The sequence below is a fragment of the Pteropus medius genome, unplaced genomic scaffold (assembly GCF_902729225.1).
Source record: "Pteropus medius unplaced genomic scaffold, Ma_sr-lr_union100, whole genome shotgun sequence".
Lineage (NCBI taxonomy): Eukaryota > Metazoa > Chordata > Mammalia > Chiroptera > Pteropodidae > Pteropus > Pteropus medius.
The window spans coordinates 15982887-16006031 of record NW_024349798.1 but is presented as its reverse complement, the minus strand read 5'-3'; the positions used below and the strand labels follow the sequence as shown (position 1 = coordinate 16006031).

The window sequence follows — 23145 nt, the reverse complement described above, 5'->3', positions numbered from 1 at the left end:
TTGTAAGGATGCTACCAAGCTGGGCTGGGCCCCTGGGCCCCTGGCTGTACAAATTGTTTTGCTATAAAACTCAATCTTCCAGCTGTGGGAAAACAGAAAAGCTGCTCCAGGAACCAAAGTAAGGCCATTCTCTGTGCTTCTTGCTGATGATTTAAAAAAAAAAAAATGCAGGCTGGATATCCACATACAAAGAATAAGTGTGGACCCTACTTCACAGCTTATACAAAATTAACTCAAAATGGATTAAAAGTGTTAATGCTAAAACTAAAGCTTTTCGGAGAAAACGGGTACATCTATGTGACCGTGGATTAGGCAACGGTTTCTTCGATATGATACCAGAAGCACATGCAACAAAAGAAAAAAATAGATAAATTTGTGCTTTGAAGAATACTATCACAAAAATGAAAAGACAACTCACAGAATGGGAGAAAATATTTACAAATCATATATCTGATAAGAGATTTGAATCTAGAATATGTAAAGAACTCTTACAACTCAACAATAAGATAAATATTTTGCCAATTAAAAACAGGCAAAGGATTTGAATAGACAGGTCACCAGAGAAGATGTACAAATGGCCAATAAGCATTCGAAAAGATGCTCAACATCATTAGTCATTAGAGAAAACCACAATGAGAAGCCACTTCACACCCAGTAGGGTGGCTATAATTGAAAAGACAATAAATCAAAAAAAAAAAAGTGTTTTGGAGAGGATGTAGAGAGATCAGAATTCTTATACACCGCTAGAGGGATTGTAAAATGTTGCAGGCCATTTGGAAAACAGTATGGCAGTTCCTCAGACAGTTAAACGTAGAATTAACCATATGAAGCAGTAACCCATCTCCTAGATATCAACCCCAAAAGAGTAAAAACTGTGTTCAAACAAATACTTGTATATGAATATTCATAGCAGCATTATTCATAATAGCCAAAAAATGGAAACGGCCCATTTATTAGCTGATGAATGGATAACCAAACTGTGGCCCATTTATTAGCTGATGAATGGATAACCAAACAATGGAGTAAGAGTCAGCCATAAAAAGGAACGATAAGAGTGATGGACCTTAAAAATGTGATGCTCGGGTACAGTGTTTTTGTGTGGAAACAGGGAAATAGTTCTAGAGCTGGATGGCGGTGATGATCGCACAACAGTGCCCTTAATGCTGCTGAACTCTACACATAAAAATGGTAAATTTGATATTATGTGTATTTTACCACAGTAATAAAAATAATTACACTAAGTGAAGGGAGCCAGACACAAGGCCACATATTGTATGACTCCATTTGTATGAGATCTCCAGAACAGGCAAATCCATAGAGACAGCAGATAGATGTGGTTGCCTAGGGCTGCAGGAGATGGGGAGACTGGGAAGCAGCTGCTAATGCATATGGAGTTTCTTCTTGGGGTGATGCATGTTCTAGAATTAGATGATGGTGAGAGTTGCACAACTTTGTGAATACACTAAAAAAATACCGAATCGTACGCTTTAAAGTAATGAATTTTATGGTGTGTAAGTCATAGCAATAAAACAATACAGGACTTATAATTTCGTTATATTCAAAAGCAAATTTCAATCCAGCTGTTGAATGGGGAGACACTTTGTTTAATGTACAGCCCTTCAAGCCAACAGAGCCGATAGAAGCCTTGATCATCTAAGATGCTGGGGCTGTTTGTTGCCTTCTCGTCTGAAAGCTAATTTTAAGTATTGCAGTCAAGAGTCTTAGGCACATGAAGACACTTGGTGCAGTCCGTATTAAAAGCCAGCTTTGCTGCTGTTTGTTTAGCGTCCCCTTCAAAATTGATGGCTGATGTCTTATCCTTCTGAGAGCTTCCAGAACAAGACCAGAGAGATTTTCCGAATCCCCCCCGATTGTTTTTTATTTCATTACAGCTTGTCCTCGTTTATTAACAAAGTGATCTTGTCTTTCCCTTGCTTTACTGCTCTGACCTTTCAGGGGAAATGTGATTTTAAAATTGGACACCATCCAAAGATGATGCCATGATGACAGAGGATGTTATTCTTGCAAGCAGTAGTTCCAAAGACGTGATCTGAGCAATCATTCTTTGCATGTGTTTGATTCTCTCTCTACTCAAAGTGTGGTCCACGGACCAACAGCAGTGATATCCTCTGGGAGCAGAACTTTGGGCTCCTCCTCAGACCTGCTAAATCAGAACATGCATCTTAGCAAGATGTGGTTTTAAAGTATGTCCACAATTTCCTTGATGCCCCTCTGTTCAGAGGAACCTCATGCTCCTTGCCGTGAGTGCAGACTGTACTTAACGACTCGTTTCTAGCAAGGTCGTGGACATGATGGAGTGTGACTGCCAAGGCTGCTAGGTCATAAAAGACGTTGCAGCTTCCACCTTTCTCTCCATCATCTCTCACCTGAGGGGGGAGCCAGCCGCCATGTTGTGAGGACACTCCAGCAGTTAATCTGTGGAGAGGGTAACATGGCCAAGAACCGAGGCCCCATGCCAGCTGCCATGTTTGTGCCACAGCGTGGAAGTGAATCCCCCAGCCCCAGTCAGGCCTTCAGATGACGGCAGCCAGGATCTTGACTGCGATGTCACGAGAGACCCAGAGCCAGACCACCAGCTAAATGACTCCTGAATTCCTGCCTCTCAAGCGACCGTGTTAGATAATAATTGTTTGTGGTTTTCAGCTGCAGTTTGGGGCTGACTTGTTATACAGCAGTAGGTAACAATCACGCAGCACTTCCAGGTGGTTAGGAAGCACGGTGAACTTTGAGGAGCACTGAACTAGACCGTGAACTCCTGGAGGGCGGAGACTGTCTTGGTCGTTTCCATGGCTTCAGAGCTAAGCACAGTGCCTGAAACTCAATACATTTTTCTTAGACTAAATACAAAGTTAAATTGCCCTATTTTAAAAAGTTAAAACTTTTTTTTTTGTAATAATGCATGTATCCACATGGCGAACTAGTCCAACAGAGCTAAAGGGTATTAACAGTCACAGATAAGTCTCCCTGTAGACCACTTGTTGATTACCAGGAAGCCGACCTTTTGCCTTACTTTGTGATATAGTTAGTTATCTGCTCCGTAAGACACTACATTTGTTTTTCTTTTTTCCTGTCCAAAAGTAATGCTTGCCTCAAAATCAAACAATACGAATTGCATATAAAAAAGAAAAGAAAAAACACCCTTTTCAAACTTATTCCTAAGAAGTAACCGCTATTACTAGTTCATTGTGTACCTTTCCAGACTCTTAAAGAATCTTTCATCCATAACACGTACTCGTTTGGGTTTGTGTTGTTCCCTACGCGGAATGATACTGTGCACCTGGGCTGCAGTGTGCCTTGTTCATTCAGTGACCCGTGTGGCCATCTTTCCAAGGTGATAAGCATCGATCCACCTCATTCTCCTAATCGGCTGCAGAACTCTCATTTTATAGCAGAGCCACAGCCACGCGGTGTCAGCTCCCACCCTGCTGAGTGTAGGTTCTAACTGCTTCACCCCGGAACTCAGGACCGCCCAGCGACCACGGGCCCTCCTCACCCCACTTTACAGAATCCGCCAGGTGCTGCAGCGGCTCGAACTTAATCACTAAAATGCGGCCACTTCTTACTTCCTCCGTCCCCTTGTCAGCGGACGCTTGGGTTATTAACAGCCTTTGGGGACCTTTAATGCTTCATGGGGGCCACCTTTGAACATAGTTTCTACAGAATTTCAGGAGGAGGGACCCCTTGGGGTTCTCAGCCCTTTGGGAGATACTGTACTTCCTTGAGAATGTGTCGAAACCTCTGGGCTCCCACCCAGGGCCCCTTTAGGGGTTTCCTTAAGATCTTGTGGTTTGAGGAGGAAAACATGACCTTTCCCAAAAGAAGAAGGAAGGAAACCTTTCTTCAAAACCGCCTTTTTCTGGCCCTGCCTCAGCTCAAAGCACTTTTCTGATGAATACGTTTTCCAGGGTTTAAAAGGCCGCTCACCTTCGGGACTACGTGCTTCCTCCCACTCTCGCCTCCGGAAATGGCAGCCCTGCAGGGGTCCTTTGATCCTGGACCCTGTAGGAAGGTTGCGCTACTGAGCGCGCCAAGGGCAAGGAAGGTTGCGGACTTCCTGGGGCCGCCTGCGGCCACCAGAGGGCGCCCTCACCCCAGAGTCCGGAGTCCTGCAGACATGCTAGTCATTTGCACGGTGTCATAGGGACAACGCCTGGTGAGCAAGGCCGGGAGAGTGCCCTGTGTTGTGATAATCCGGCCCCAGTAATCGCACCTCCTGATCTCTGCCGCTGGACGGGAGTGGAATGTGAGATTTGCACACGGCAAGATGCAGAGGGCTCGGCTGGCTGTCGTGTCCTGTGCTGGGCCACTGATAAGCATCCTAATCAGGGAGGAGGCATTTTCTCTTTCAGAAAAGAGGAGAAAACACAGAAGAGGCCGATTAGTCGCTGTCTAGGAGTACCACATGGAGAAGCCAGCGCCACCTTACTCACCCACACCTTTCTCAGATCCACGTGCTGTCCGCCCTTCTGATGAAGGCTCCTGGCCCTTTCAAACTTCTTCTGTTAGATGATGTCATCCCACACCCTGTCCTAGCCCTGCATACCCCAGCGTCCTGCCTTGGTATTGCATTCTGTCACTGTGTGGTTTCTGCTCCACCATCTCTCCAACCTGGCAGCGAGCTTCTCAAAGCCCAGGGCTGTCCCCAGCACCTGGAGCTTAGCAGGCCCTGAGCTATTCTTTGATAAATGAATCTAAGCTAAGAAAGAAAATTACGTGGGCTCATAACATGGAACAAAATGACACAAAACAAGTAATGACAGATGATCCGATCTCAATATGACACTCCTAGAAACTTCTGGTTGAAAGTATGTGGTGAGGAAGGGGGGTCAACTTTGTGATGTCTTTCAATCCTCTTGTCCATCTGTACCCCAAACCCAGCATGAGCCTGTCAAACATCACGGTCATAACCAAGTCTCAACTCTTCTCTCTCAGAATGCTTCGTATTTATTGCTGCTGTGTTGGGGGAGCGGGGTTGTTTGTTTTTCTTTTTTGTTTTTTGAAAACTTTTCTTCATATACTTCTTTCCTTTCCTTTTCTAAAACCTGTTACATTTCCAGTTAAACAGAATTTCCTAATGCTTAATCCTAGAAGTCTTAACTAGGCGTGCACATCAGAATAAACTCTTGAGATTTAAAAAAAAAAATTACAGATGCTCCTGCTCCCGCAGTCCGCTGAAGCAGACGCTATGGGACTGGGCTAAAAGTCTCTGGCTGAGACTCGGCTTAATTCCACAAGGGCTTCCTTTGAAATCTGGCCACAGATAGATGCTCTTCCCAGCTTGACATCCTCCTTCCTGGGCTGACTCCGGGTTTCTGTTCTGTCTCACTTTTCCTGCGCTGTTTTCTGCTAAGATATGACTTGTTCCAAATTTCTCCAGCCCATTCGGCGTAGTGGCAGCTGGAAACATGTTCCAGACCTGATTGTCTTCATCCGGTGGACACAGTGGTGACAGCAATACCTCCCATTCTGCCGAGGGGAGCAGCCTTTATGTCATATTTTTCCAGGTGGCTTTATTGAAACAATAAAAAATTGCGTGGCGATGCCGCCTTTTGCACTCACTTGCTAATGTGCTGTGTGTGTGTGTGTGTGTGTGTGTGTGTGTGTGTGTTTAAATGAGACAACGTGGGCATTCAAAGATGAATTATCTCAGTTATTTGGCTACTTTAAGGGAGCATATTATTCAAAGTGCTTAAAAGAATTTTAGAACGTGAAATCCTCACTCTTCCCTTATATCATTTAGAGGAGACGTTAAATGACTCACCTTTCCTTCTAACGAGAAGCTATTAGTTCTGCTAAAGAAAAAGCCAGAGGTCATTTTCCTCCGGTGAGCGAACCAAACACCTGGCTTCTGTCTCTCTCTCCTCCCTCTGCTTTTCACAGTGTCGAAATTGGGTTCCCAAGGACGTGGTTCCATAGTGTAGCGGTTAGGTTAGCACATCTGCTTTACACACAGAAGGTTCTGGGTTCGTGCCTCAGTGGAGCCACGGTCCATGGTCTACGGCCATGCCGCCCTGAACAAGCCCGATGTCTGATCTTGGAAGCTAAGCAGGGTCGGGCTTGGTTAGTAGTTGAATGGGAGACCACCTAGGAAGACCAGGTGCTGTAGGTATAAGTAATAATAAATAATAATAATAGAAAAATTGGTTCCCAGTGGTCCCCAGTGGCAGCGGCTTTGTATGGCAGCAGATTTGCTGTAGCACTTTTGTACATCACCTAATACCCGTCTCCACAAGAAGGGTGAGCATCTCTTCCTCTGTCTTAAGAAGAGAAACAACTTTGCTTCCTCAAATTGGTGGCACATGTCCCTTCCTCACCTCTAGTCTCATTTTTCTCCAGTCAGGTCACATTCCTAGTCCTTGACCAATCACTGTGGTCCAGGGAATTGTGCTCCCATGAGCCAGCCCTGGTCGCATAGTTGCTCCTGAAGCTGATGGAGTGGGGACAAGCCACGTGGGCCCACAAAGGGAGGCAGAGCCCCATTGGCTTCCAGGAGAATGGGGAACAGGTGACAGGCAGGTAAAAAGGTCTCATGTCCCCTGGAGCCAGGAGGTCCTGATGGAGACAGAGCTTGAGTGGACATAGATGGGGCAGTGGCTTCAGGTGGACTGGGTCAGAGATGAGACCGCGGGGCCGTCGCTATAGCTCTCCCCTTGAGGTTGGATGAGGACCTGGGTGAGGGCTCTTTGGTGACCGAGAGGCAGTGTAGTATAATGGTCCAAAACACCTGGGTGTGAATTCTTCCTCTGCCACTTACCAGGTGTTACGTAATCTCTCTGTGCCTTAATTTACCCACTTGTAAAATGAATGCACCTGAGTTGTCATGGATGAACCTGAAAACATGCTAAGTCATAGGAGCTGTTCACAAAAGACCCTGTATTGTATGATTCCATTTACATGAAATGTCCAGTGTAGGCAAATCCATAGAGGCAGAAAGTGGATTAATGATCACCTAGGGCTAGGGGAAAGGGGGTCTTCGGGAGTGATAGCTAAGGGGTTCAGGATTTCCGTTCAGGATAATTAAAATGTTCTAAAATTGACTCTGAATACACGAAAAGCCATTGAATTGTATACTTTAAATCAATGAATGGTATAGTATGTGAATTACATCTCAAATTTTTTTAGGGTAATGTGTGTCAGGTGCTTTGAACAGTGCCTGGCACATCCCCTCTGCCCGCGCCATCAGACCTGGAGGTCATAGCGGCTGCTAGCAGTCCCCGGACTTCCCCACCCCTCCAGCTTAAGTTCCTCCATCCTGCCCTCACCTTTCTGACAAGTCCCATCATCAGACTCCACTCAGTTACCCCCTCTCTAGCACCTCTCTTTCCGGACTGCATAGAAAGCAGCTCTTCAGAAGAGGACGACTTGTTGGCTAATTAGTCAGGTGGACACGTAAAGTTGACTAGTGATGGCCAATTTTATGTGTCCACTTGACTGGGTCACAGGGTGCCCAAACATTTGGTCAGACATCATTCCAGGTGTTTCTGTGAGAGTGGTTTTGGCTGGGATGAACATTTCAATCAGTAGACTGAGTGAAGCAGGTTGCCCTCCCTGAGGCAGGTGGGCCTCAGCCAATCAGTTGACGGCCTAAACAGAACTAAGAGGCTGACCCTCCAGAAAGTAAAGGGGATTCCTCCCGCCCGGCCGCTGAGCTGGGACATTGGTCCTCTCGTGGGTCTGGAGTCACCGCCTTTCAGACTGGCGCTCTGCTGTTGGCTCTCCTGAGTCTCCAGCTTGCCGACGCAGATCTTGAGACTTGTCAGCCTCCGTAATCACATGAGCCAGTTCCTTGTGAGTCATCTTTATGTATGCACATCCTGATGGTTCTATGTCCCTGGAGTACCCTGACTAATTAATACAGGACCTGAAGGAAAGATGAGTCAGTGGTGAGCTTCAGGCTGAATAACTAGGAAAACAATCAAAGTTAGGACAGAAATAAGGAAATCATATCAAGAGAAGTGACTGATTTTGGAAAAATGGGTTTTTTGTTTTTTTTTCATTCACAAACATTTATTAAGCATCTGCCCTGTGCCAGATAAAGTGCCAGCCACTGGAGCTTAAAGATCTACCCAGCTGTGTAAACTAGAGGCCAGAATTCATCCTTCTGACTCGTTCTTCATTCTCACCCTCCACATCGAATCAATCTTAAGATCTGTCGTTTTACGTCCTCAAATCCTTTGCCTTGGCGGGCAGAGAGGACTTTCTCGGAGTCACCACCCCCATCCTTCTGGAGCCACAGCACTTTGCAGCGACTTCACTTAGGGTTCAGGAGGACCACGGATCTACTTGAGCTGTTTGAAGAGTTTTTGTGTGTGAAATTAGGAAATAGAAAGTCAGTGGTATTGATGGGAGCGTGTGGGCACAGCATTCCCATTTCCATGTGACCTGACGCAGAAGGAAGCGTGCTGCTAACGATGTTAAGCGTTTGTTAGGGGGAAGACGTAGGGCCGGAAAAAAATTATCTGCAGCTTTTCTGTAAAATGCCATAGTCAAAACAAGGCCTACAGTAGAGGGAAGATGGGAGGAGGAGAGAGGGCATCTCCATATAGGGAGAAAAAGACACCCTCCCTGGGCGACAGCGGAGGCTGAGGCCGGCCTCCCGATGGTCACTTTATACTTCATACTTTATCCCTGTCTGAGGGGAGGAACCTTCAGAAAGCCACAGCGAGGAAGGACAGCTTGGACCAGGCTCACGTCTTTGGAATTCTCTGGGGCGTGCAGTCCACGGGGGTCCAGGCCGGTGCTCGGACTGTCCAGTTGTCTCGGGCAAGGTGGGCATGGGGGTGGTTGTCCATTCTCCACGGAAGGAGCCCAACAGCGGGAAGCCGTTCCTCCCCCTTCCTCATTTCCTTCTTCTTATTCTGGCTGAACAAAGATGAAGGAAGGAATAAGTCACTTTCTAAAGGAGCTGCTGGCTTGATAGTGATTCCTAAGCAAAGCCCTGAGCAAAGCTGGAGATTATCTGGAAGTTTTCAAAAGTTCAAACCCATCGTCACTTCTCAAGTCTTGGCCACCATCATCTCTTACTTGATGTCACAGCCTCCAAACTGGGCTCCATGAAGGCAGTGTTATCTTTCTCCACATTGCAGCTGGGTGTGTGCACGGGACTGACTATCTGGATCAGTGATATATAATCAGAAGTTCTTCAGTGGGACTCCCAGGAAAGCTTCTCAGGAATGGGGCAGGCAGCTGGAGCTGGCTCTTTTTGCCTTCCCCCAAGTGTTGCATCCAGCCTGGGATGTGGATATGATGGCTGGAGCTCCAGCAGCCAGTCCGAAGATAAAGTTCAACACGTGCAAAATAACATGTATACAAGGATATTTGCTGCAGCATTATTTATGATAGCAAAAGATTGTAACCGACCTCAGTACCTACCAGGAGGGGACCAGCTAAAAACTTACCATTGAGCCATCCCGGGATTACTCTGCAGCCATTATGAAGAATGAAATGGCTCTGCTTTTTGTAATACGGAAAATTTCCAAGATTTACTGTAGTGGGGGTAAACCAAGATGCAGAACAGTGTATATAAGTGTAGCTCAAATCCCAGCTAAACCACGAGCCTGATGAACTTGATCTAGATTTTACATCTCTAGGTCAGGGGTCAGCAAGCTGGTCCTGGAGCCAAATCCAGCCGTCGTTACAAAGTTTTATTGGAACGCAACCATACCTTTCCTTTACATGCCTGTGGCTGTTTTGGCAGACTCGAAAACTTGGAACAGAATGCCTAGGGCCTGCAAAACCTAAAATATTTGTTTACTGGTGTTATAGGAAACATTAGCTGACTACCCGCTCTGGGCTTACTCTCATCTTTAAAGTGGGCTGAAAAACATAACTTGCTTCATAGAGATTGTAAGAATTAAGGAACTCAAGATAAAAAGAGCTTAGCATTTATAGTAAACTCTCAGTAAGTGTAGTCTTGATTACGATTTTCTTACTGATTTTATTCTCCTTTTCCTACCGTGGAGCCTTTCCTGTAGCCCTTTAACCAATGTAAATTTCTCGCAAATCCAGGTAGATTGCTTTAGATATTAAAACGTAGCTTCCAAAACCAGTGAACGTATGTGTGCACGGTGTTGCGCTTGAGCTGAGGGATGAGAAACATCTACAGCAGGTCTTGTTCAGCTGGCGGGGGTTGGGGGGGTCCCTCACACAGGGTCAGAAATGAAATACATCAAATCAAGCCCCAGGTGACTTTGCAGAAGAAAGGGAGGTAGATTATGTGCCGCGCACAGCCCTGGGGTGAAGGCAGGGCTGATAATCCATCCCTTTGATGTGCACACCGTGTCACGGGCCACTTCCAGCCACGGAAGAAAGCCTGACCTTTGGAGAGGGCTGTAAAAAGAGCTGATTTCACTCCTTTCTTCACAGTGCGGCTTTAACAAAGGAGGGAAGGCGAAGGGCTTCTGTGTTCAAGTGAAGGGCGCACAAAGGCACCTCAGCATTTTGTCAGGCCGACGGCCAGAGCACCAGGCCACAAATAAGATGCTGCTCAGGCTCCAGGCAGCCCGATGTGGCCAGGCGGAACCTGGCAGCGTGGCCGTCAGCGGATGGGCACCCTTTCACGGCAGCCCTCCAGCCCCGGCAGGCTGGGGCCAGTGCTCGAGAGCTTCGGAGCCCAAGTCCTCAGGCTCCCGAGGACGTGGCAATCACACCTACTTCAGTGATGGGCTCGGGCGGTTTGGACGAAGCGTGTCACACCCTCCAGTGAGAGTCTTGGAAGCAGCAGTTGACAGAGACAATCCAAAGGATGACAGTTGCTACAGCTTTCAGAGAAAGGGAGCGACTTGTTCATGCTCTCTCATCCCTTCCAGTATGGGGATGGGATGGGGGACGTTCCCGAGTCAGCAAGGACGGTGAAAGGCACGCACTGTCGAAGATATCCTCAAAATCATTTCTTAAACTTCCCAGACAGTAACAGCATTGTGCTGTCTCCCAGAAGCTCCATACTCCTTGTTGATTTTTTTCCAGGGCTGGAACCCATCACTCAGTTTCTCTGGTCGAGCTTTATAAGTAGTTATTTCTTGGGACCATGTGGAAGAGAAATAGCGTCTTTAAATGCTAGTCGCACCCAGCAGGGACTGGGACAGTGAGGGGACAGGGGCACATTTCCAGTGTCCGTCTTAAACTCGCCGAGGGGCGTGTGCTTGACAGACTCCGTGGTAGAGGGGCAGTTTCCACCGTGACCCTCCTGTCCTCTCTCTCTCCTCCCTGTCTCCATTTCGTGCTGCCGCCTCTTTCTGCCGTGTGACAATTTCCATCCGTTTCCATGTGTTCTGCTTTCATTTCCAAGTGTTTGTTTCTGAACGGTCTTAGAAGTACAAATAGCCAAATTGTGAACATTTCGGGGTTTGGTTTTGGGATGGGGCTTCTCTTTTTGACTCTAACGGGAAAACTATATAGAGATTCGGATGCCCATGAAGAGATTTAGATACCACTACACAAGTGACCAGTATTCAAAACCAGGCGCCTTTTGCAGGTCAGAGGGTTCCAGCAGACCTGTTCCTCATGAAATTAGCATGTTACCACATTTCGTGGCATCTTTTCCGAAAATCTCTGCAGCCTTACCCCATTTCTGTTGAAGTCAAAGCAAACACTCACGTGAAATACACCAGGGCTGCCTTCTTTGCCATTCTGATTCTCACTCCCATCGCCATGGAAATCAATTATTTCCATGTAGTAGGAGGATAACAAAAGATAGGCCGGGAGCTCAAACGGAATCCAAGGGAGAGTGCTATAGGCTGAATGACTCTCGCCCCTGCCCCCTGCCAAATTCATGTTGAAATCTGGCCCCCAGTGTGATGGTTATTTGGAGATGGAGCCTTTGGGAGGTGATTAAATCACGAGGGTGGAGCCCTCACAAATGGGATTAGTGTCCTTGTAAAAGGGACCCCAGAGAGCTCCCTCGCCCCTTCTGCCATGCGAGGACACAGCTGGAAACAGCTGTCAGTGAGCTAGGAGGCGGACTCTCACCGGACTCTGAACCTGCTGGCGTCTCGATCATGCACCTTCCTGTCTCCAGAACTGTGAGAAATAAATTTTTGTTGTTCATAAGCCGCCTAACCTACGGCATTCTGTTACCCCCAGAGGGGCTGAGACAGCATCCAATTTTGGAGGACAGCTGTTGCCACCATTTCAGAGGCGGGCTTTGGGAATCTGAGCAAGGCATTCAGAAGGAAGCAAACCCTCCTTTCTCTCACTTCCCTTAGAGGAGAGACTCAAACCAACCTAAATACAGTCTTAGCTTCAGGCCTGGCTGGATCCAGCAGCTCAGATGAAGCCACCAGCACTTTCTGTCTCTAGTCTCTGTGGTCCTTCCCTCTCCAGCAAGCCTCTCCCCAGTGGTAGCAAGGTGCCTGCCAGCATCTCCAGGCTTGCAGCCCAATGGACCAGCAGCTCTGATGGAGAAGGGCTTCTCTTTCTAAATTGTCCAGCAAAAGTCTCAAGGTCGACTCTGGAATAAATTGCAAATGGCCTCAATTTTTTACAGCTTCTTCTACTAAGAGGTGGAATTTATTACTCCATTCCCTAGTTCTGGACTGGATTTGTAAGTCGCGTTGACCAGTGGAATGGTAAAGGTGACAGTGTGTGAGTTCCAAGCCTAAGGCTCAATCTGCTTTTCAATCTTTGCTCTGGATTTCGTTGAATGCTGCTGCCACAGAAGCAAGCCTGGAATAGCCCACTGGAAGCTGAGAAGTTACGTGGAGCATAAACATGCAGTTCTGGCTGTCCTTAGACAAAGCAGCCTACGAACCACTGGACACTGAGTAGGCCATCCTAGACACGCAGCTCTGGGCAAGTCACCAAGAGACCACAGAGATCAGCTGAGTTGGCCTAGAGCAGAACCACCCTACCACAACCCACGGAATTGTGAAAAATAACAAATGTTTGTTATTTAAGCCTTTAAGGTTTGGGATATTTGTTATGTAGCAAAAGCTAATTGATACTTATGGATCAACTTGCGTCACCTTCTCACTCTGAATCACATAGTGAGCAGGGGAATGCTGTACTTCCAATGGACAGGCCTAGGTCATGTGTCTGCTCCGGGAGTTGGGGGTTGTGGCCTGTGCCACCCTAATCAAACTGAGAGCTGGCAGGGGGTTCCGAAGAAAAATCAGGATATTATCACCAGAAGAGAGGATGGATGCCAAGGAAGCAGAAATAAGAGAAACCCACGAGAACGTTCTTACCAGACTGCTGTCTGTGGGACCTTGCATTAATGGCCTCGGTTCTGGTCCTCATTGACAGCGAAGCCCAAGAACAGCACTGCTTCTTTGACGTTAAATTCAGAGACTTGTCACGGTGTGGTGGCGAGGCGTCGGTGTACGAGTTGGGTGCAGTTGACTTTCACTGTTGGTGCTAGCCGCTCCTGGCCGGATGGCTTTGGACAAGCTTTGTCACCCCTCTGAATTTCAGTTTCCTCATCTGTAAACTGGGAGATGACATTAATACCCGCCGTCACAGGTGGCCGTGAGCATTAGTGATAACACGTTTGGAAAACAGTGCTTGATGCGTAGCAGGGGCTCAGAAATGTGGACCACTGTGGGTTGGGGGACGCACCCAGGTGCCAAGAAGCCAGGTCTGGCGAGGAGGTAGCAGAATTTCCTACTGTGCCAACCCAGAGTGCGGGGAACATGCTTCCCAGTGGGGGTTCTGGGGTTCGTCTCTGCTGTGCTTCCTTGATGAGTCTATTTTCTTCTTTCTGTACCAGAGAAATGCAAATCCCAAGTGGTCCTTTTTTGGGTGTGAAAACACAAGGATCTCGTGGGCTTTTGAGGCACATGAAAGAGCAATACTTCCCCTCCTTGGGAGAAAGACGTCGTAAGTGAAATGTGCAGAGCATGCGTTGCACTGGGGAACCCTGCCAGGACACGGTTCCGTCCTCGCTGGTTGGAACACCTTGACTGCTGCGTCCTTAGACAGATGATCACAGGACGTCTCTGTGGGGCTTGGCCCTGCTGCAAGCCTGTCTGTCTGTCAGACCACAGGGTCAGTGCATCTCACAGGCTTTTCTTCCCCCCAGCCCTTTAGATTTTACGGGCCAGTAAAACGACTTCAACAGATATTTATAGAGTGACTCTGGTGCCAGACACTGGGGAGATCACAAGGCGCAAAGCAGACAAAGCCTTGCCCACATGCGAGTGGCAGACGAAGTGATTTGGAAGACTGACCTAGGACTGCCAGCTTTTCACTTTGCTAAGTTAGGGCTGGAGGAGAGAAAGCCACCGTCCATGATTATTATTAATGTCAGTTTCTCCTCTGAAGAAAATAGTTATTTCAACATCCAACAGAATGGAAGAGCATACCCTTAAAGGACAGAGCTAACCATATTAGAACCATATCATATGCAAATTTAAGTGGTTGAGATTCGGCTACGTAAACAAACACGCTTTGGGGTGTGGGAGAGCACTTTAAATAGCGCCGGCAACCTCTTTACTTAAATCGCTGTACTTACAGGGCCGATCTTGCTGTTGTCTCCCGTCGTCCATGTCACTCAGCCACTGTTATTCACACAGCTTCGTCCATGCACTCAAACCAGTGCCTTCCCTGGGTGCTCCACTGTTGAAACTTTGGTTTCAATGAGAAAAATCTGACTGCGATAGCCAATGAGAGACAAAAGTATCAGTTTCTAAAATAGCAGGTTCGTAACAGATTTCCAAATGTATTTTTTTCTCTCAACATCATATTAAAAACATTTTTTCAAACAAGCCGAGAAATCTGAATTTTACAGAGAAACCCACATACCCACCACTGAGATGCTACCGTCAAGGTCTCACTTCGCCGGCTGCATCGTCTTCCATTTCTCCATCCCTCTCTGCCCTCATCAATCCATCTCGCTTTCCGATATATTTTAAAGGCAATTGCTGAGGCCAATACATACACTGCACCCCGAAACACTTCCGTATGCATATCGCTCACTGGAATCCAACATGCGTATATGATTTTTCGAGAGAAAATTTAGATGCAGTGAAACGTGTCAATCAGAAGCGGACTGCTCAGTGAGCTTTGACTGATGTGTAATCCAGACCCCTGTGCTGACATGCTAAGGGCCATTAGAACCAAGAACATTTTTCTTCTGCTACGTGCTGACTTTGAAATGTCCTTACACTGTAAGAGGAGGCTCAGCTGTAAATGGGGCGTTATGAAACATTCCCTTCATATGTCTTAATTTGATCTTTTTTTCCCCGGACCCTGGAAAACATCATCCAGTGCCCTTTCGGAACCAACTGCCTCAGGGCGGTGTGTGGGGTGGTTAAAGTTGTCAGCATGGGAGGTGCGGGTTCAGATCCCAGCTCTGCTACTTTCTTGCTCCGTGACCTGGGACAAAGTGCCTATGCCTCAGTTTCCCCATCTACAAAACGGAGATAAAAATAAACCTACCTCATAAGGTGGTTCTGTGAGGCAAGGGCTGAATGCGTGAAGTCCCGTGACGTGCTCAAGTCGAGCATTGCGTGGGGCACAGATAAACACTCAGGACACAGGGCTCTGTCTCCATGCTGACAGCAGGGGACGGAGATGCGGGGCCCCGTATCGGATTCGTTAACGTCGACACAGCGGCTCCCTGAACTCGGGTTTTATGCTCCATTCAGTTCTGAGTCTCTTCTGGCCCTGTTGGTCCTCTAGTCAGAAATTAAATGGCTGTCAGAATTCTCACCATGACATCTCTAGACAATGTCAGTGAGAAGTCTGTGTCCATAAAATGACTCAGACTGGAAGAGCTGGAGCAGGTAGGGAGTCGGGCTCTTTCTGGTTGTGTTGGGTTTATAGTGTAAATCTCACGGCCTTGAATTTAATATCGCTCCGTTTTATTGGCACGAAACTGCATTACAGACTCATTAGCTCTCTTCGCCCTTCATCTCTGCCAGACCAGAGCTTGCCTGTGACTGATGCTGGTTTCATTATTCATGACTCTCATATAAACAGTGGCTTTGAAAATGGAGACCAGGGTAGAACATTCTCTAGTGAAAAGCTCTTTATCAACATAGGGCCATTTTGCTGGATTTCGGCAATAAGATTTATTTATTCATTCATTATTTCATTCATTCGGTCATTCAGCAATTAGTAATCGAGTGTGTACAGGATAGACACGGTCCCTGTTCACAAGAACAAAAAGCTTACAGTATATTTAGAAATACATTTAATTAGTAAGTACACGAATAATGAATCACAATTAGGATAGAACTGATCCAGCCGCAGCCTGTGGAGCAGATACTGTTGGTTGCCTGCTACAGCGAAGACTGATGATCGTCCCCTGATAGTTATTCTCTTTTTCTCCCGTCGTAATAAAACCCTTATTTTTAGCAGGATACGTACTGTCTAGGATAATGATTATATTTCCCAGCCTCCCTTGCTATTATTACATGTAGCCATGCCCCTTCCTGGGACCAGTTCCACTACGTAGAAGGGCATTTTCCCGTACCACCAAGCGATTCTTGGACACCGGCTAGGTGTCCTCCAGTTCAGCTCAGTTCCACGTCGTGCCCTTGTTTTGACCTTCTACTCTTTCAGATGCTGATTGCAAGTCCAGGCTGTCACCTTCCATCTGACCAACCAGCTATAGATCAGGATTCCAGTGAACTCCCTCTTTGGGTTCGATTAACTTGTTAGAGAGGCTCACAGAACTCAGAGAAACGTTTTACTTACTAGATCACCAGTTAATCATGAAACGATGTAACTCAGAAACAGCCAGACAGAAGGGAAGCATAGGGCGAGGGGTGGGGAAGGGGCTTGGAGCGTCCATGCCCACTCCAAGCACACCGCCCTCCCCACAGCTCCGCGTGTTCACCAGCCATAAGCTCTCTACATCCTGTCCTTGTGAGTTTTTATGGAGGCTTCATTACATAGGCGTGACTGATTAAATAATTGGCTGTTTGGTGATTGATTCGACCTCCAGCCCCCTCTCCCCACCGTGGAGGTTGTGGGGTGGGACTGAACATTCTAACCTGCTAATGATCGGTTATCCTGGCACCCAGCCCTGATCCTTAGATGCCGATGGAAGAAACGTTACCTCGTTGACATAACGAGAGACCTTGCTCCTCTCGTCATTTAGGAAAACCAAAGGGTTTTAGGGGCTCTGTGCCAGAAATGAGGACAAAGACCAAATATATAGTATTAAATATCACACCATGCGGCTACGTTCTGGCCAGTGGAATGTGCAGACCTGGAATGTGTGACTCCGTGACATGCCCATCCTTTGTCCTTTTACTCTTTCCCTTGGGCGAGAATGCCATGTTGCACTGTAAATGTCAGGGCCGTATGTAGGCGTGGTGGAGCAAGGAGGTGGAAGGAGCCTGGGTTCCTGACACCATGACTCTTTGGGCCTGGACGTAATGCAGTTCTAGGCCATGAAATCTGCAGTAAGTTCTGCTAGGGGATTTCTGCGAAATATTTCCTTGTTCTAAAACAAATCCATAGGACACAGCCACCGCTGTATTTATAAAGTTCCAAGCATGGTGCTAGGTTCATCTTCTGTGCCTGGATGTGATGCTTGGAACCGTGGCAGCCATCTCGTAACCAGGAGGAGAGCTAGTCTCTAGATGGTAGAGCAGGAAGATCAAAGGAGCCCGATGGCGGGGTTGAGCCATTGAATCAAGGAAGCCTGGAGCCACGACTTCCCGTTTGTGAGGTTATAACATGTCCTTGCTGTTTAAATCAGCTGAGTTGGGGTCTTCTGCTACTAGTAACCAGGAGCATCCTAACCAAATGGTATGGTATACAAGGTTGGGACCAGATCCCCAGTCTCATCTCTCAACCTCTTCCCCGTCAGAGACCAAACTTCATACCTACCGAAAGCCATGCTCTTTCATTTGTCCAGGATTCCATGCGCGAAGGGACTTCTGTAGTGTTTGCCCTTTTCTATCTCCTTAGTCTGGCAATTCATCCTCTAGAATCATTTAGCAGACACCTCCCCCAGGGGAGTTTCTGTACTAGACCCGGTTTATGAGCCGCCCCAGACCCATCTGGCCCTGTCTGCACACCTGGGCCGGTGCTTTTTGCCTTGCTTCTTGCCCAGAGCAGCCTAATGATAACGCACTCCATTTTCACAATTGGAAAGAGCCGGGTGCCATCACTGCCACCCACAACCAAGGACTTCCTTCTCATGGAACCAGCTGAGAGGGAGAGACTGTCAGCGTGTGCACAGACCAAGCTAGACCTGCAGAGACTGGCTTCTCCATCATCAGCCTGATGACATAGCCAGGAAGTGCGGGCAGTTAATGCTCGGCGGGCACACATTAGCACATGAGAGGCAGGAGATGGGACAGAACTATCCACTGGGGAGCCAGCCGTGTCCGCCACAGGGCTGTGGCCAGCTCAGCGATGCACCACGGTGTGTGCGCCCTCCTCCTTCCCCTCTGCCCTCGCTGCGGCGTCGCCGGCCTTGCACCGCCAGAGCACTTCACATGCACGCCGTCCCCGCAGATTGTTTTCTAGGGAACCAGGCTACAGTGCCTCCCCGCCTCACGCCGCCGCCCCTGAGTTCAGCAGGGGTTATCATAAGGTCCACCGGGAGCCGGGGCAGCAGCTGCTCCCTTGGTCGGGCAGACCTGGCATGTCATTCAGGCACACAGCAACCCTTGCACCCCAACATCAGCTCTGACACCCACCATTTCTGGATCAGCTGCTCACAACCCTCACTTCCTACCCTCCCCTGACGTGCCATGGTTTCTCTTTCCTCAAGGCTTTTGCCTATTCCTCTGCCTCCTCGGGGCTTCTGTGTCCCATTCAGACTGGAGCGCCAGCTGTTTGCCGCAGAGCTGTGGCCAGCTCAGTAAGGCACCGCACTGCGCACCCTCCTTCCTTCCCCATTTCACTTCCCCTGTGCCCCCGCTCTTGCTTAGATAGGTTTGGGTAACTTGGTCACCATCAAGTATTGGGCGGCATTGTTGGCAAAGCTGTGTGTCGGGCCCCCTTGTTACTGGCTGCCCTGCTCCAGTCACTTGAGATTAAGTATTTAGCGACATCTGTGTCAACTTAATATTGTGTGACATCTACAAAAGTGTGGTTCATGGGCTTGTCTCTCTGAGTAGAGGCTAGACCCGTGTGGGTTTTCTGAGTGGCCGGTGCCATGCGCTTTGTAATAGTCGTGCATAGTAGAACCACCAGGAAATTTTTAAGAGATAGCAACAGGTCATTGATTCAGATAGATTGAGAAGCTGCGGGAAAGCTGCAGGAAAGGACTGAGCAGAACTTCCAGAAAGGCAGACTGGGCCACCCAGGGAGCGACTGCCTCTGCCCACCCAGCGAGCAGCCTGCAGAGTCAGGGCCCAGAGGGGGTTTCAGAAGCACTGCCTCTGCCACCAGCTGCCCTGGCAAAGCAGGTATCTTGGGCAGCTCCTGCCAGGGAATGCACAACTGTGTTCTGTCCAGCCCCTGCTGCAGAGGAAGCCTTACTGGAAGAGGCTGGAATAGATGGCCGGCGAATGCCCCAGTGACCACTCAGAATCTCCAGACTTCTGCAACAGGACCCACGTCCCGTTCCCCTCAACTGTCACATACTCTCAGACCTCTGTGCCTTCACACATTTGTCTCCATTACCTGGAATGGCCTCCCTGAATTTCTCCTGGCAAAAGTGGAACTTTCATTCATTCACTCATTCTTTCATTCATTCAACAAACCCCTGTAAAGTTCCAGTCATGGGACTGGGTGCTGTCGATACCAAGATGACTATGGCCAAGTCCCTGCTCCCGAGAACCTCATCGCCTGGTCGCGGAGACAGATACGAACATACACTAACCTGCCTTCCTATGCTATGACGCCTCATAACGAGGTGAAAGAGAGTGAACGTGGCAGTTAGGGGCCCAGCTCTGGAGTCAACCTTGCCACTGAGTGACTTTGAATGAGTTAGTGCCTCTCTCAGTCTCACTTTCTCCACGTGCGAAGCGACATTGATAATGGCACTGACCTCCCTGGGTTTGTCCCGAGCTTTTCAGGAGATACACAGGAAGGGCCGTGTCCAGGAGGCATGTGATGGCCATGGTACGAAGTCCCGTCTTTGCCCATCTTTCAGAGCCTGCTCACGTGTCCCCTCCCGTGAGCCGTCCCCGGGCCTCCCGCGGGAAATGAGTCACCTCCTCTCTCTTCCTCTCCTCAGCCTGCCGTTCCTCCATAAGACACTCCTCTGGGATATCAGAAATGTGGGCAGGCTGTGTGTACGTATGTGTTTCAGCACCAGGAGTGGCCTTTGTCAAATATTAAACATTAAAGGAGATTTTTAATGAGGTAATTATCAGAAGTCTACAAGACAGTGGCTGTTTTCTGCATCCACCCACACCGTGCGGCGCTTAAATCCATCAGCTCGGGGTGCCGTGTTTGCACGCACATTCCCCTCTGCCTGGCACATGGTAAGGACCCACAAAGGTGGGTCATAAATTAATGAATACATGAGTTTGTATTTGCCCTGACACATAGAGTAGATTTTCCAAGTGCCAAGTTCTGAGGCCTGTACCTTGAACTCTTTGGAGGAACTGAGCTATGGAAACCGATTACAGGCAGAAAAAAACAGAAACAGCAATACATCGTTTACTCAGTGTACTGAATCATGGCTTCTCTGAGATAACAGAAAATGCATAGATCGGTCTCTGCCCCCAGTTCCTGACACAGAGCTCCTGAAACCCTTGTAATCGCCCAAGTGATAACACTAGGCCCATCTTTTGTCCTAAGGAGGCGACTCGGTGGGCTCCTGGATGCAGGCTGGTCACCAGAAAGACCGAGCCATCATTAGAAGTTTGGGACTTTGAGCTCTGCCTCCCCACACTTCTCCAGAGGAAAACGGAGTTAGTAAGTGATCATACCTGCGTGAAAAAAGCCTCCATAAAAATCCCAATAGTAGGGCTTCAGAATGCTTCCAGGTGGGTGACACATCCACACACCAAAAGGGTGATGCACCCAACTCTGCGGGGACAGAAGCTTCTGTACTCGGGACCCTCCCAGACCTCACTCTCTGTGTCTCTCCATCCAGCTCTCGATCCTTTATCACGTCCTTCAGTAGACTGGTAAACACGAGTGTTTCCGAGTTCTGCGAGCTGCTCTAGCAAGTAAATCGAATCCGAGAGGGGTGTCATGGGAACCTCCAAATTGTAGCCAAGTCAGACAGGAGTTGTGGGGAACCTGGAGACCTCCTCTGTGGCGATTGGCATCTATGTGGGCAGCGGGTAGTGTCAAAATTGAGTTAAATTGTAGAACATGCAGCTAGTGTCACAGAATTGCTTGTCGTGGGGGAAAAACCTTCACACGTTTGGTGACTAGAGGGTCAGAAGTGAAGAGTTTTGTGTAAGTAGTAAAGGAGACACAGGAGGGAAAACAGATTTTTCCAGTAGACCCCCAAAAGAGACCTGTCCACGTCCTAACCCTTGGAACCTGTGACTGTGACCTTACTTGGAGAAAGGGTCTTTGCAGACATAACTGAGGGTCTCTAGACGAGATAATTGGGAATTACCCAGGTGGGCCCTGACTCCAATGACAGGTGTCCTTATGAGACACACAGGAAAGGAGAAGATACAGTCACAGAGAAGAAGGCCATGTGGCGACGGAGGCAGAGATGAGGGTGATGCAGCCACAAGCCATGGAATGCCCGGAGTCACTGGAAGCTGGACGAGGCAAGAAGGATTCTCCCTAAAGCCTTCAGAGGGAGCACAGCCCTGCTGCCCTCAGAACTGTGAGAGAATAAATTCCTGTTGTTCTAAGCCACCAGTTTGTGGCAATTTGTCACAGCAACCCCAGAAAATGAATACAGCTGCTCTGGACTATAGCAGCCAACCCGCGTGGTTGTAGCGGAAATTATATGGCCCACAAGCCTGAGATATTTACCTAGCAATGTTTGCTGATCTCTGAGCATTGAGTGGTTGATGTTAGCATGCCACCATACCTGCTAGGGAAAGAGGTCACCCCGTTAGTATTACCCCCATTCTGTAGCTGGGGAGATTCAAGTGAGGTTAAGGGACTTATCCAGATGTGGTACCACCTGTTTTCACATGCCAAAACATCCCCTCCCCCTTTTCCAGCACAGCTCCTGGACATTCCTTTGGGGATACCTCTCCCATGGGCCCCATCATTTGGACAGGGCCTGCCTCCTGGCTCCAGAGTTGGTGCCAACTGTCTTAATCAGTTGGGGCTACCTATATAATACCACAGACGGGTGGCTTAAACAGCAGAAATTGATTTTCTCGCAGTTCCGGGGGCCGGAAGTCCACTATCAAAGTCTGGCCGGGTCCAGTGAGGGCTCTCCTCCTGACCTACGGATGGTCACCTTCTCTCTGTCTTCACAAGGCCTTTCCTTGGTGTGTGCTCAAGGAGAAATCTCTCTTCCTTTGCTTATAAAGACACCAGTCCTGTTGGATTAGGGCTCATCCTCATGACCTCATTTAACCTTAATTCTCTCCTACAGGCCCTGTTTCCAAATACTGTCACATTGGGGGTTGGAGTTTCAACATATAAATTTTGAGGGGACACAGTTGAGCCCAGAGCACCACCCCAGGCCTAGCTAATCAGTGCATTCTCTCACGTGGTCGCTTGGCATATGACCAGTCCCGGGGCATGGCATTCGCTGCACCTTTCAGGCAAGCAAAGTTCTCTCTCCCTCTGCGCTAAGGATACTGCGAGGCTAGAGCAGCCGGGGCGCATGGAGAGGGCCTGGCAGAGAGTGCAGCCAACTCGGAAGAAAGCCCAGCTGGTAAGTGGATGGAGAGTAACGATGCAGCCATGCCGAAGCGGGATCCCTGCACATCTGTCCCAGTGAATAGATGCAACCAAGTCTTCGAGCCGCGTTTCTGTCACTTGCAACCCTGAGGATCCTGACGGATAGACTACGGTCTCATAGCTTATAGTAGTGGACATGGGATCTGAAAGCAGGTCTGCTTAGCCCCAAGAGGCTCGACCCAGGATTTCCTGCGAGTATTCTCGGTGCTTAACCCACGACCCATCCTCAGTCCTGATTCCCAGGGGGCAGCGGGGTTCTGGACATTTTTATTGCACCACCCTGGGTCTCCTTAATTGATGGTGGGAGTATGGAAGGCGCGGTGAGTGTAAATAAATACAATTATTTAAATCCAGATTATTTCAGGGAGTGCTCCCTAGTTATGCCACAAAACAAAGCTTCCTCGGACCGAGGTCCCAGTGTAGCTTATGCAAAAG

The 23145-nt window shown here is 48.4% G+C and overlaps 1 protein-coding gene, 1 long non-coding RNA gene and 1 pseudogene across 7 annotated transcripts in view; 2 read left to right on the top strand and 1 right to left on the bottom strand.

Moving 5' to 3' along the window:
- Window positions 1-22622, top strand: part of COQ7 (coenzyme Q7, hydroxylase) — a 32384-nt gene extending 9762 nt beyond the window's left edge. The window contains exon 7 of one of the 6 annotated variants that reach the window (XM_039885461.1): window positions 22604-22622. The gene's annotated coding sequence lies outside the window, so the exon portion shown is untranslated. Of the gene's footprint in view, window positions 1-1956; window positions 2664-4370; window positions 4477-5398; window positions 5580-14472; window positions 14724-19383; window positions 20243-22603 lie in introns of those variants that run through there. The other 5 variants (XM_039885459.1, XM_039885458.1, XM_039885453.1 and 2 more) reach the window with 5 other exon arrangements.
- Window positions 6015-6130, top strand: LOC120620669 (uncharacterized; annotated as a pseudogene).
- On the bottom strand, window positions 12856-18711 carry LOC120620452 (uncharacterized). Its single transcript, XR_005657870.1, has 3 exons — window positions 15397-18711; window positions 14471-14609; window positions 12856-13447 (listed from the first exon to the last, which is right to left on the bottom strand). It is a non-coding gene; the product is annotated as an uncharacterized LOC120620452 (long non-coding RNA).
- Window positions 22623-23145: the final 523 nt, after the last annotated feature.